This window comes from Temnothorax curvispinosus, unplaced genomic scaffold, assembly GCF_003070985.1.
Source record: "Temnothorax curvispinosus isolate PA1 unplaced genomic scaffold, ASM307098v1 QBEX01005876.1, whole genome shotgun sequence".
Taxonomy (NCBI): domain Eukaryota; kingdom Metazoa; phylum Arthropoda; class Insecta; order Hymenoptera; family Formicidae; genus Temnothorax; species Temnothorax curvispinosus.
In genome coordinates, this window is record NW_020215656.1 from 178,828 (window position 1) to 193,780 (window position 14,953).

General features: G+C 42.6%; 1 protein-coding gene across 4 annotated transcripts in view; it reads right to left on the reverse strand.

Annotated features, from left to right (window-relative positions):
- The window catches only part of LOC112455181 (transcription factor Sox-2-like), a 95,845-nt gene that overhangs the window by 45,195 nt on the left and 35,697 nt on the right, over positions 1–14,953 (reverse strand). The gene's annotated exons all lie outside the window — the stretch shown is intronic.

Sequence of the window (14,953 nt, forward strand, 5' to 3'; positions counted from 1 at the left end):
TCACTGGCGCTGCTGACAGAAAATATCAGATTTTTGTCGACTAATGAAACGTAATTATTGCCGGAAACGAATAGAAATGTATAATATATATGAGTTAACATTAAATAGGACGAAATGATGAATATTAAATCTTCATTACAGTCAACCGGTATCTCTCGGAGTTTTGTTGCCGCGACATAATGTGATTTAAGAACTTACGGCGCTATATCAAATGGACTAACGGGTACTTATTGCCATAATCGCGTTATATAGGCGCGTTTTACGAAGCCTCTTGTCACGGTCAGAAACGTATAATAAGTTACACAAAGGAGCTACTGGAATCTGCCGCACGCATATTACATCGTGCAGCCGTCGAATAATATCTCTAATGAAACGGAACGTTTATCCCAAAGTCACGGCTAATCCTTTGATTTCTTAATCGGAACACGGGCGTGTGTTTGCGTGTTGTGACAGCGGGCATTATCGTGCGACCGATTACGTGCGACATCGTGGGCTATAGGTGAGAGCGGGGTGGGGTCGTGAGAACCCCATCTGCCCACAGAAAGGGTGGACGGGGCAAGCGCGGATCGAAAGCGGGAACGAGGTAGGAGGCGCGCTTTCTCGTCGAGGGTGGAAATCACTGTCCGCAGGCATTAGGCATTCATGCGTGTCGGTTGCGTGAGTCCCCGTCGCCGCACCCCCCATACGCCCCATACGCTCGCGCGCGCGCGCGCGTGTGTGTGTGGGAATGTGAATTCACCATGGTGAATACCGCCGACGCTATAATTCGGTAGGGGTCGGTAGGAATGTGATTTTTGGTCGGCGCAATATGTCGCCGGGACAAGCAGATTTGCCCTCGGCGAATAGGTTGTTTGCCGGAGAATCGGAAGAACGGAGAGCGAAAGGTGAGCTCGAGCAAGCTGCTGGAGAACGCGGCAGAACGCGGGACAAAGAGTGAAATCGTTTTTCTTTATTGTGCCGCAAATAGAAGCGGTCTGTTTTTTCACTTTCTATGTTTTTCGCTATGAGAAGCCGCGCGCGGAAAAGTCCTCGCCGCGGAAAATCGTCGATACGCGATAAAAGCGTGTGTCAAGTAGATGAATCGCCACCGAGAGATCTCTCACTGTGTAATCGAGCTGTCGTTAGCGATTATTGGCAACGATATACAAATTGGACGGTGAATAATGTTGAGACTGGGCGTTTCGCGCATTACATTGCGCTACGGAATGCGAAAAGGCGCTGAGCACTGTGATGCACTTGCATTCGTAGAAATTTGTAACGCAACGCGGAGACAACACTCTCGGCTCTCGTAATCCGAGAGAATTGCCGCGGTAGCTTGATGCGAACACGAAATTTACACGACAATTGGATCGCGTTGCCGAGATTTCGAGATGATCTGAATCAACGGGTGTCGATATGCAATTATTCATCGTATGGAAATTTTATGATGCAAGCGATATTTCTTATATTTCTTGCATTTTGATTAATTCGCCGGCTCGCGAGAAAATCATGTAACTACAGATATATACTTTTATTTTGATAATTCCGATAAACTCTAATTAAAATCGTTTTATCCATAATCGGCAAAGCCGCAGCGAAGCACTTTGAGTCTGTACGCAGAGATTGCCACGATGACAGATTGTACCGAATGACGATCGCACATTCCTTTGTCAAGTAGAGCGTAACTCAGCGACAAGCATTCGAATTAATAGACGTAGCTTTCGATCTATCTTTGGGCATGACCACAGAGTGTGACTTATGCAAGCATTCGATTTCACCGAAAGTATAACGAAGATATAAATATTTGGTATTAAATATAGGAGAATAAATACACACAATATAAATATATAATACAATATAAATAATTGTTTATAGTATATTTATATTGTGTGTATTTATTTATATTTGTATATTTGTGTCTGTGTGTGTGTGTGTGTGTGTGTGTGTATATATATATCACGTGTATATATATATATATATATATATATATATATATATATATATATACACACACACACACACAAATATACAAATATAAATAAATCAAATATGAAAAGTACGGGGAAAAAACAATTAATAGATATCTATCCGGAGTAATTTTGAGAAAAATGCAATTTTAAGTTTCAAGAAATATCTCAGAAAGCTATTGAAAAAAGTACTGCTAAAATCTATTTAATATATATCTCTACACAAAGTATTTTATATGAAAAAGAGTTTTGCAAATTGTCCTAAGAAAACACGGCATTCTTTGAGATTTAAGAACAATGATTAATTATCGATCAAGACAGTTTAAATATCTTTTGACGTACCGAAACAACGTATTTTGCAAGGTCATTTGCAGACATTTAGAAAAGACACACAGTAGGTGGTCGAGAAAATAGAGAAAAAAATATTTAAGAAATCGGAACTGCAGACAGTTTTAAGTGTCGCTCCACTTAACCATTTGTCAAAGTGACAAGACAATTTCACCCCCGAAACTACCACCCCCCTTGGTTGATGAGTTCAACTCGCTCTCTCCTGGCACGAATATCATCAATCAAAGCTATACGGAGCTTTACGGAGATTAGATTTTCGCTATTTTCAACCAAGAGAAACCTACCCTCGGACAGGAAATTTTTGCGTCGCAAAATGTCGCTTGTAAATACTGACAAATGCGTGCGCACCAAGATTAACGACTTTTCAATCTTCTGATCTCATTTAATTCTCGACGAGTGAGAAAAATCGTGATAAAAATTACTATGGCTGTTACTACCATTTATTTTAACATTAACATTACATGATGGCAAGTGCAATCGTTTAACGTAGAATGCGATTTATCAAACAAACTTGCAATCGTGATTTCATTGGAGATGGATCGATAATCGCCCGATACATATAGGCGATCTCTTTCGACATAAGACCTGCGATGCATTGCGCAAATACCGTGTCCCCCGTGGCATAATCACTGTACTTAAGGGGAGTGGTTGTTCCACCCGTGTGACCGGGTTCCCATAACCTCGGCGTTATTAAATGCCAAAGCGAAATCTCGTCGTTCACGTTGTGCCGTCCCACACGATCGGCCGTTTTGGCAGGTGCTTCGTCCACGGATTTCCCATAAAAAGGGAACGCCGTGCGCGCGCGACTTTAATTATGCTCCACCTGCCCTCGTCGAAATTCCCATGCTGACACGATGGGGAAATCCGACGCGATTTCTCGTCGCCGGTAACCGGGCGGTGTTACGCATAAATCAGGGTGAACGAATATTATTTAAATATTTATGACGATTGTAACTGTAATGGCATGCGTAACCCCCTCGTTAACACGTTGACAGAAGAGACAGTCCTGACAACTTTCAAATATATAGATATCGAATTTCGCTATAACATTATAATCGTTGAATTTAACTTTGTATAATAATTTTCAAAACGCAAAACAGTTTTATATATATTTTAAATTTTTAAATAAAACAGAATAAGAATTACCTTTGGTGAGTGCGAGTTGGTGAGTGTTTCAAATTTAATTACAATTCGCGAAACATTATTCCCTTCATCAGCTCGCAATGGCGTATCCCAACAAGGAGCTGTGTTAACGGAAATAACGGGATCGTCGCAATCAGCGTAGCCACTTATACAAGCCTGTACACAAAACTGCCACCGAGCACATTGCGAGGTGAATTTCGCGGAACGCGCCGTCGCCGAAATGAAATATCTGAGTTATCGCGCGCTCGCCAAGTTCGCCACGCGTCGAACAATAAAAAGGAGAGGAAGGAAAGAGAAGGCCCAAAACGCGAGCTATTTCGTGAACGCAGAGAAGATAGGGTTAAAATCTGGCCAGCTCACGTCGCCGCGATGCCAGGCGTCGGTATCCGTTTAACAAATCGCCCTTTTAATCACGAGTGGCTAGCTGCCTCGAGTCATTTGGCCCTAATGGCGGCCTCTTGTTTAGGCGCACCGGCCGCAACGCGGTAGGTTGCCGAGCAATTTCGTTCGGGGCCGCGCCGATACGCCGACGTTTTGTTTAAACCACCCCGGCTCATTAGTCATCGTTCGCGGACGGCACAAAGTAATCTTTTGACGTGCGATCCGCGAGGCGAGCCTCGGTCGACGCAGCTGAAAGAGACGCCTGTGTGTCAAAATAAAGCTCGCGTGCCTCTGGATTTGTCCGGAGATCAGACCACCTTCACCTGGCGGATAATTTGTAAGCGATATGACTCAAATATAAGTGTTTAGATAAATAAAAAATCACGATATAAAATAGTGTCTTGTAAATGTAGTGTAATGAGCATATCAATGTTCAAAATAAATTAAATACAGAACGCTCGCATTTTTTCTGACATAAGTCTCACGCATTTTACTCTTCACAAATTGCTAAGCATAATATTTGCACGTAAAACGATGTTGCCATCTCCCACTTATGCTACACCTCTCATGTCTCCTTACAGTGCCAGACTAGAGTCAAGCTCAACAGGGTCTTCTTTCCCCGCTAATTTTTCCAAGCCCGTTCCCTTGGCAGTGGTTTCGCTAGATAGTAGATAGGGACAGTGGGAATCTCGATATGTATTGTTCATTCAATGTGCTTTCAAGTTTCAGAATTTTTAAATTTATTCGTAACGTTTTAATGGAACGTATATTTTAAATTATCCTGCATTGTCCGAAATGTAATGCTCATGCCCTAAGAACAGCGCGTTTTGACGAACGCAGACTATCTAATAACAACATTGGTAAAGTCAACGAGCCGCTACGGTCTCATCAGCGGATGAAATCAGCGCGTAGGTTCCGCACCCTTCCGGTTCCGGTGTTCCGGTAGGCTAGCTCTATCTCTCGCTCTCTCGCTCTTTCTCTCTCTCTCTCCCTCTCTCTCCCTCCTCATCGTCACGGGGAACCCCTGGCTTCCGGTATTCAGGTGGGATACACGCTCAGCCGAGCGTCGTGACGCCTCGGATCCATGGATCCATGGATCCTACTTCTCTCCCGCTTGCCCCGCAATAGGTCGCACGTCGCACTCGCTTTCGATGGTATTTCCGGCAGTGCGACAACACGAAATTGAATTTACTGGGATCTTATCTCCCTGCGCCGCACGAATTAATTAAAGTCAAAGGCGTTCAGTGGTAAGAGAGAACAAGCTATTTTCATTCGACGGTCATATTTAAGTAAAGTAAAAAAAAGTATTATTTGTACTTTTCCGTCGCACGATTTTTGATTTATCTATGCTGCAATATGAGTCCATTTTTGCCTGTCTCGACGCAAAGATACGATTATAGCGTTTAGATACGATCGCAACCTGTTACGATAAGTCTTTCATGCCGCGATGGGTTCCAAAATGCTCGCGAGGACGCTTTTGAGGAAAAAAAAATATTCGCGCGTACATTTGGCGGCTTTACGCACTAGCCATTTTTATTGCGCCACTTTTTCACTCGACAATGCCGAGCGAGCGTGACGCACACGGGTTCGCGCGGGTTCGTGACGCTGGTTTTTTAGGCTCGGCCGATGGGAAAAAGCGATCGCGACCGGAAGTGGAAGTGGAAGTGGAAATTGAGGCAATGAGAGCGTAGCCCGACGCCGCTCTTATCGAGACATCGTCGGTCGCTGGTTTCCGCAATTTCCTATCTGTCGACTGTGTATACGTCCTGCAATAAAAATACATTTCATCACGCTGCGTCGCACCAAAACTCGCGTCCACGCGCGTCGATCGACCGACCGAGCACGTTCGAAACGCGCAAATTTCGCGTACAAATTGCGGAATAAATGCGAGATAAGGAGTCGAGATAAAGAGGATAATATAACAATTGCATTGACAATATACAGATGTGTATTTTTCAGATTTATGTAAAATGGTATTTACTTTTTATATTACAGTATACAGTGGTATATTATTTGCTGTTATTGGCTATGTTATTTGCTATTATTAGCATTTATTGATATCAATCAGTCATCGATAAATCTTAATTGGGAAGAAGAGAGAGTCGTCTGTACGTGTTAACGATAGATTATCATATACGAGAAATACTAATTACGTTTCTCTGCAAAATACCACTGTCTCGTTCGAGATTATGCTTAATTACAACACTACTTATTAGTGACGCCAAATGTTTCATCAGACCTACGAGAGATAATATCTATTTGTAATATCAACTTCCAATATTGGTAAAACTGTAGTTGTTAAAAAATTTTGTAATAAAATCAGCTGTATTAGAAATTGATATATTTGTTGAAATCAATCATCTTTGCGATCTGAAACAAAGAATTAGGTCGTTGACAGATATAAACATGTATGACAAGGAAAAGTAAATAAATGTTATGGTCAGACGCTGTTTTCCCAAAGCGCACTCAAAAACTGTCTATTGGATTAAAGCAAACCTAAGAATATTATTAGAGATGATATTTGCGTGTCGAACGAGCAGCGGCAGCGCGTGGGTCACCTTTTGTGCGTGGCGGCAAATATTTTCCGAGGTATGCGAAATCCTGGCATCGGTTTCGTCCGAATTGAGGACGGTTCGATGGCGACGGCGAAAACTAACCGTGAAGAGAAGAGCTGCGGTATACGGAAAGGCGAGGGGGGGACAGCGAGCAGGGGCCGCGGGGGGAAATTTACCCTAGCGGCAACATTGCGAGAGTGCACACCTGGCCGAGAGCTGTGCGGCAGCTGCGGCTACAGACCCTCCGACGCCGACAGGGGATGAAAAGGGGAGGGAAAACGAGCGCAGAGCAGCGAGTCGTTGTGGGGCCATCCACGGTTGTCGCGCGCGCGCAAGAGAGAGAGAAGGGGAGAGAGAGGAGTGCAGGGAGAGGTGCGCAGGGGTCTGGATGCTGAGATTTCAGTTACGTATTTCGTCCTGCGAAGATTCCGACGCCGCTCGACGCTGAAAAACGAATAGGGATAAAATATGCGACTATTTCGACTGATACGATAAACGACACTTCTGTACTGGTTGCAACATAAATGCGGAAAAGCAGATCAATAGGCCCGCATTTCACGTCCCACGTTAAGTATGACTGTACATCGCTCTTTCAATGGAGCAAACGTAAATAAAAAAAAATACCAAAGACGTTGAACGCGTAACGAGAAAACAGCGTTGTATTTTAAAGTCTAAACCTCCCGAGCGGCGTCATAATTAATTAAATGATTGAATAATCAAGCAGTTAAATAAGCGAATATCATAATTATGAAAACAGCGCGACTTTTCAATAAAAAAAAATATTTCTCGATATAATCCTTTTTTTCTCCGCGCTAGTTCCTTAAACCATTATTTTGCGCTGTCTTGACACAGTTCCTTTCGAAGGGCGTGCAGGTGAATTTATTCAAATGCCGATCGATTCAAAAGGGCTCATCGACACAAGCATTCTACCGTCTCTCCTTTTCTTTCCCTCTCCGCGTGTCTCTTTCTCTTTCGCTCTCTTTTGTCATTCACCGTACACAGGTCTCTTATACGACGATCTTCGTCAGCACGAGGGCTAGGGACAATGACCGTGATATACGATTCTCAAATTTGTTTATAAATGCTCAGGATGGCGCCCGTTTAAGAATACCCGAGCCACAGCCTGTCGCGCGAAAAATGCGTCTTCCTTCACATTCCCCGTTATGAAACCGACAGGTTACTCATAAGAAGTTACGTCAAGGGCAAGGGTTATTGAGTCATCACATACTTGCTCCACTGCACGGGCGTATGGATGACCTATTTATAGAATTATCATATTATCAAGTCATAATGAATAAAAGATCAATCTTCGGGTTGAAAAAATTATTCCGTAACGTTCCGAGCATTTCATTTTTTTGCCTCTTTGCAGAGAAAGAAAAATAATTATAAGAAAGAGAAACTATACGCCAAACGCGGAAGATTTCCACAGAACTCCTGAACCAAAACCCTTTTTTTCGCGAGCTATTGCAGAATTGTGTCATTGTTTTGTCTCTCTTAAATTACGCAGGGTAGCGCCAAACGACCGAATTAAGGAAAATGAAAAATGTTTACCGGACAGTTGGTGTAGCAAGGCAAGTATTACCTCGAAGAGACAAAGCTGCGCGGGACAAAATTACAAAAGAAGCGTGTCCGAGGCAAGGAGGAAGATCCGGGAGCCTAAGTTTATTTACATCACAGTGCCAGGCTGGCTCTCTCGTTGCTTTGTGGCATGCTTGCCATAATGCATATTAATAGGAAATAATCCCTACGGGGGTGGGCGCGGCGGAAAGCGACTCAGAATACCTTTCGGGACACCCGACGTGATAGAGAAAGAGAGAAGGAAGAGGGGGAGGGGGAGAGAGAGAGAGAGAGAGAGAGAGAGAGAGAGAGTCAGAGCAGGAAATATATACTCGCGGATACAAGCGAGGCGCTTTAACGGCGTGACGTGGAAATTTCGTGACGAATTTCCACGCCGGAGATGAATATTCATGCGAGTCGCGCGCGAGCAGTTCGCACTGCTGTTGCTTTTTACAAAACGCGACTGAAAACTCGAAAGCATATCCCAAAAAAGATTGGAATGCAAGAATTAAACGTGTTTCTTTTCCTTTTTTTGGGGGGGGAATTTTGCCGATTCGCTATACTGGCGCTTGACCGGATTCCGAACTTCACGAAATTGTTACATGTATATCGTGCTAGATATTTCTACCTGACGTCTCTCTCGAAAAAGAAAATTTCGATTACGCTGTAAAAAAAGTGCATAAGAATTAGAATAATCGTTTCCCGTAGTTTTTTTGGATGCTGAATACGATCCCGTTTACTAAAGTGTTCTCTATCACGACACAATTTTGAGAAATTTCAAAAAGGACTATTTTAGTGTATTTTTGCATATTACATCTTAACATCTACGATATGTGACGTGTTGGAGAAGTTTTATTGCAATAAAAATTAAGTATGTTGTTAGGACTTTCGACTCTTAAAAGGAATTCGAATTTTTACTTTTGACACCCGTCATATTGGCTCCGTCACTTTGAATTTATCAACTTTGATATTAGATTAGTATTCAGCGACTTAAAAAATCCTTAAGTTTGACTAATATAATTAAAAAATATTGTATTCAACGTCCAAAAAATTACAGGAAATGACTAGTCATGTTTTGGTGTTCAAAAAAGTCATTTTTTGTTGAGTTATTAGGCGACAGCCACAGGAAAAAAATACATTCGACTTACTACTTTCTTCCTTGTTTCCGAGAAAAATTTCCATTTAGAGGACTAATAAAATGTTAAAGAATGCCTGCTGCTCTTTTTTGTGCGATAGTTTTTCTAAAGAACTGTCCCACGAGGCTTAAGGATCTACCTGAAGAAAGTCAGTGTTTAAGTGAAACCTTTTAATGGGATTCCGCAGTTTTAGGCTTATCCTCGGTTTAAAAGGCTTATATTCGGTTCCAATCATTAATATCGTGTCTCCGTCGCATTTTTGCGGCTTTAATGTCGGCTTTCCTTTTGAGAAAACTTTTAGCATCATTGATACGACGACGAGAAATAGACAGACATCAAGACGCGTTCGGCTATACCTGTGCTTAGAAAAACGGCGCCAGTATGTTCGGACACCCCGTCGCGTCGATTTCGTATTTACGTTTCATTATGGATGCAACGTCTCTCCAAACGGTACAAACATGCAGAAAAAAATCGCACGTGTTTTTCTTTTCTTTCTTTCTTTTCCTTCTCTCCTGTTGTTTTTTTCCAAATCGTCGCGTTTGCGTCGTGTCGGTCGGTTGGCTACGAGACGGAGCTGTTCAAATATTAACACGGAAAACAGAGGAGATTCCCAGACCTTGCATGGTTTCGTAACACTGGTAGCCGAGTTTACACGTTTACCCCGAGGTTATCTGTACTCGCTCGTGTTTGCCGACACCTTGGCGTCCTTTTACCCGTGCGCACGTGCGTATTTATACGTATATGTTACATGTGTGTATGTTAAATGTAACTTACAATGCGCAGTAGCCCGCGACCGATCACCCACGCGCGACTCGTCCGCCTTACACGATTACATCACGAGCTCGTATTACATTCATAGTCGCCCCCCCCTGCACTGGTTCCTATATTTATAATAAGTTCTAATCACGGATAGCGCAAACTGATAAGCGAATCTATTAACATATTCAATATTCGACCGTGCGTACGTGGATGTAATTCTGTCACTTGTGAGCGATTAGAATAATAAAGATTCGTAGACGACAATGATTGTGCAACGAACTTTCAGGCAGAAAGCTTAACGACTTAATTGTTGGTGTGTTTGTGGATTTCATAAAATATTCATATTTTCTTTCATAAAATAACTCCTTTTAAAAGCTGCAAGACGGTGTAACCACTCACGTATATCATATTATAATAGTATATTTACTCAAGCGTAATCGTAGAAATCGTTTCTAATAAGAGCTCTATTAATAGATTCAATATTTGATCAACGTTAGATATATGAAGATCTAAACACCATCAAGTGTGCCGTCAAGCAAACATTGAGCACTAACTAAAATAAAAATATCCAAAAACAACGATGAAGCTTTTTACATCTGACTCCGTTAGTCTGTCAAGATGGTCTTAGTTTTTAAATACTGACTGGACCAAATAATCTCATAAATTGACTGTCAGGTATGAAATTTTACTTTGGTTTACATTTCACGATAGAGCAGCTATTTAACCTAACATTTTGTAATGAACATTATTATACATATTTTCTAGAATAAAATACGAATCCAAATAAATACTTGCTTAATATTTATAATACAGTATCAATCTAAGTAAAAATCATCATTATCATCTAATATTAGAGTCTAAAGTCCAAATATTGGCTGTAATAAATCACATATTTATTCAATGGAACCGATATTCGTTTACAGTCTCGTTCGTGACACGAGTCTACAAACGATTATAGTATCCACAGTATAACTGTGCAAACATATCGCTTAAAATGCTGTTTAAAAAAGAAAATGGAAAGCAACAAATGATGAAAGATCTGAAATCATTTCTCCGGCATGCCATCGGAGAGAGCCGTCGGCGTTTGCCGGATACGCTCGAATTCACTCTCCGAGAATCCTGAAGTAGAAAATCGGTGCCGCCGCCGACGCGTACCGAAAGCAGTATAACCGGCACAGACAGTTGGGCGCCCAAAAAGCCCGGAGAAGGGCCGCCGGAGAGGTCCTGAGCGAAGGACCTCTCAGGTAGCCGCCGTCTCTCTACCTTCGTTACCGGTCCCCCCCTCCCCCTGCCCCGCCCTCCCTCAATGATCCATTCGCTCGCATAGCGGCCCAGGAGCCTGTAGTCCACCCCTGAGCGGAGCCTGATCACCCTCCCCCTCGTGTTTTCTCAACGAGCACACCTGGTCCAAGGTAGGTTCTAGGACCGACAGGATGCTTAGACAGATTCTCCTGATTTTTCCTCTTTGTCTTTGCCGCACGGTTTGTCCGTCTCTTTTAACTTTACTCTCTTTAATTTCTTTTTTATATTTTAGTAAGATGCTTTTATTAGTTAACGTAAATTAGTATAAGATAATTTTAGTCAATGATAACAAATTATTATTGGTCAAAATACTCAAAAATCGCTAAAATAATCAGATAAAAATCCTTCCAGCTTTTACTTCTTTAACGTTATCTGTAACGTTTATCCGTAAGGCTCTTGATAAACATACTTTCGACATTGGCATTATTTTATACCAATGATTTATCTTATCGATTCGCCTTAACTGATCGGCAAATGTCAGCTTATATATGGCTTTCTACGAGCTAAAAGACGTGGTGGTAATGCGTCTGTATCGTTTCCGAAGATACCAGCCTCATACCAGATAACAAGGAATCGGTAATCATACACCAGTATCAAGCGAGAGCCCGACTGTTCGCTCGATTCCAAGCGAGAAGAAGAGAATGCAGAAGAAAGAACGGTACGAAGAGAAGAAAGCAAATAGCCAGAGAGAAAGAAAGAGAGGGAGGGACGCAGAGAGAGGTGGTTTCTCGTTACAGAGCTTCCTGTATGGAAATCACAAAATGCCAGTCTCTGGTCCTGAGCCTCGTGTCTGGCACAATAATCTGAGATTTAAATCAAATCTAGGCTATATAAACGACCCCTCTGCGCGCGACCACCGACGTCTTCCGGAAGGTTTGTCCTCTCTCTCTTTCTCTCTCTCCCTCTCCCACCTCTCGCTCTGTCTCTCTCTTTCTGAGTGGAATGTCGAGGACGAGAGGGGGAACAAGAGATCGTTGAGGTAACACTCTGTAATCGATTTTCGTGTATTCGGATAGGAACACGAAATCCTGACACAACATTCTATACGGCAAACGATATGAGCAGCTTGAAAAAAAAGAGAGGAATAGGTGCCAATTTCAATGGATGTCGTTCAAGTGCATTGTTATTGAATTGATACATATTGATAAAAATTTTATTACGAAAATGGCAGTAATAAAATTCGATTCGGTGTGATATAATAATCAAGTTCGCTTTTAAATTTTAGAGATAATTAATCGTGATTGAAAAAATTAAATCTAAATTATTTATCTCAAAATTAAAGCTAATTGCTTCTTAAAAATCTAATTAAATCACTATTACAAATTATTGTCTCGCTATTTATTAATTATAAGATCTCATCAACTAGGAATAGAGGAGAAATCATTCCAGTGCATCTCTCGTGTTCTTTCTTTCTCTCTCTCTCTCTCTCTCTCTCTCTCTCTCTCTCTCTCTGCTTCGTGTTCTTCGTTTTTCTTTTTCCTCTTTTTTTTTTGCTCCGCTCACTCGTATCCCGAACACGAAGATATTCCAGCTGAGTTGCGCCTTCTCCCGAACTATCGTGGACCGGATCGAATGGCAGCCAGGACCGCTTGAGAGGCAAGACGAAGGGGGAGGGAAGAAGTATCGTGGACTCGAAAAGAGTGTGTAGCCAGGGGTGAAATCCGGTAGCCGCGACCATGTCGATCCACGTTTGCGTTCGACGGGGCGCAAAACGGTCGGGCAGCCGCGAAAAGATTTCGTGGATACGGACGCGGGAGCGGCCATCAAAGATATCGCGAGCGATCCGACACTGCGCGAACTCGGACGTTATTTCAGAGTAAAATATCGAGTACGTTAAAATCAACGCAAGTCTTGTGAAAGTACGAAGCTGCGATAAAAAAAAATAAAAAGCATCAGCTCTCTGTCTCCCTTTCTCTGTCTCGCAAGAAAACATGCGGTCTATAATTACACTATATACAGTTAACGTTGCATATGCCTAAATCAACGGTTAAGAAAGTCTTAATAATATATTAATTTTGAATCATTTTGAAATCTCTGTCAAGACTTTCGGGAGGACCATGAGCGAATTATGATGAAACCATAGCAGAAACGTGTTCAAGCCAACAACACGTGTGCCGCGTGTGCTTTACACCTGGGCACGCTAATTAAGACTCGTTGTGGCTTAAGACTCTAAGAAAACGGGTGAATATTTGTAAGAAAAGAAAAACCAGATGACAAAAAAACCTGACTGTTCAAAAGATCATTCTATCTGAGTTATATTTTCCGCACAATTTTAGTTCATACTTTTAGTTTTCTGCAGAGTACAGATTAGAAAATATGAAATCCTTAAAAAGATTCGAACACAAGAAAATCAAATTCAATCTACAAATTCCTAAATTAAAATTTTTTTTCATATTTTGTACGTGGCAAAAGATGAAGATTAAATATCTGTTACCTGATTTCATCACAATGTTGGTCAATATCCATTAAACATATGGTTAACACACGTTTGTTAAAATACTGGTTTCTCTTCTTTGTATGTTCAGATTGAGGAGAATGGAGAATTGTCCCTCGACACGTGCGCGGCACGATCGGTGTCCCTTCTTTCTTCGAATCCAGGCATTCTTCCATAAATGCGCGACGACAACGGTTACGCGCGCGATCGCATAATTAATTCGTCGCGCCACGTGTCACGCGTTGACTTTCGCCTCACGCGCATCACCTTCCTCGCGTAATTCCGTACGAGAAGGGAATGCTGATCGCGCGCACTTACTCACTACTGGCCGCGGAAAAAGACGAACTTTCTACCGCGCATATCGAATTACCGGACGTGATACCGCGGACGTCACCGGCGATGCTCGACACCGAGCACAAATTGACCGAAAACCCGTAACAGGACGATGCCAGAAGTTGCCGGCGATACGAATCGTCTTACAAGAAGGCGCACTCATTGGAGCGCTAACTTTTAGCGTTGGATTACGCTCACCGTTTAAAAAACCCACCGTCGACCTGGTGCATAAGAAACGACGCGAGTATGGAACCGACTATTTTACTTCGCGAACGCTTAAATAAAAAGTCATCAAGAAAAATTAGATGAGAGACAATTATATGAGCTGATTATTTGTATGTCAAATATATTTTTTTTCCATTTAAAAAAGGCTAATGGTAATATAATTTAGCGATTGTGTGTAGAAGAAAGATGTTTAATACAGATGTATGAGAACCAACTTTTGTCAAAATTTTAAAACATCTAGCATTTATTCCCTGAGAAATGATTGAGAGTTACAGACGCGCTCGCGAAAAGAATTGGCAACTGCATATTAAAAGACGTAAGGCGCATACGAAGTATCTCTACCGCCTCGACCTAGCCGCGGCGTAATTGTTCGCGACTTGCGAAACTTACGCGATCGATCGCAGCCGCGAGGAAGCTCGTTAGAAAACAAACCGCCGCGAGCGCGAGCGGCTCCGGCGACAATCGCGTCGCGTCGAGCTCTCAGAGTTCCGTGCGAGTGAGCGGAGTTCCGATCGGAAAGCCGATTTTCTCCCTCGTACTCCAAGGTGAATTTAATATCCAAGCGCGCGCACGGCGATGGCAACAGCGACGGCGACGACGACGAAGACGACGATGACGACGGCGGTGGAGGCGATGGTTCTGGCGCTCGCTCGCGCGTACACGGCCGCACGTGTCCGTGTGTCAAAACCACCGCCGAGGGAGTTTCTTGCTGTAACTAACTACTCGCAAATTTATCGAGGCACCGACTCGAGTTTCTCTCGCCCGCCGGCGGCGGTTCTGGAAGGTGCGTGGGCGGAGGCTACCACGGGAGGTAACCGGGGAAACTTTCCAACA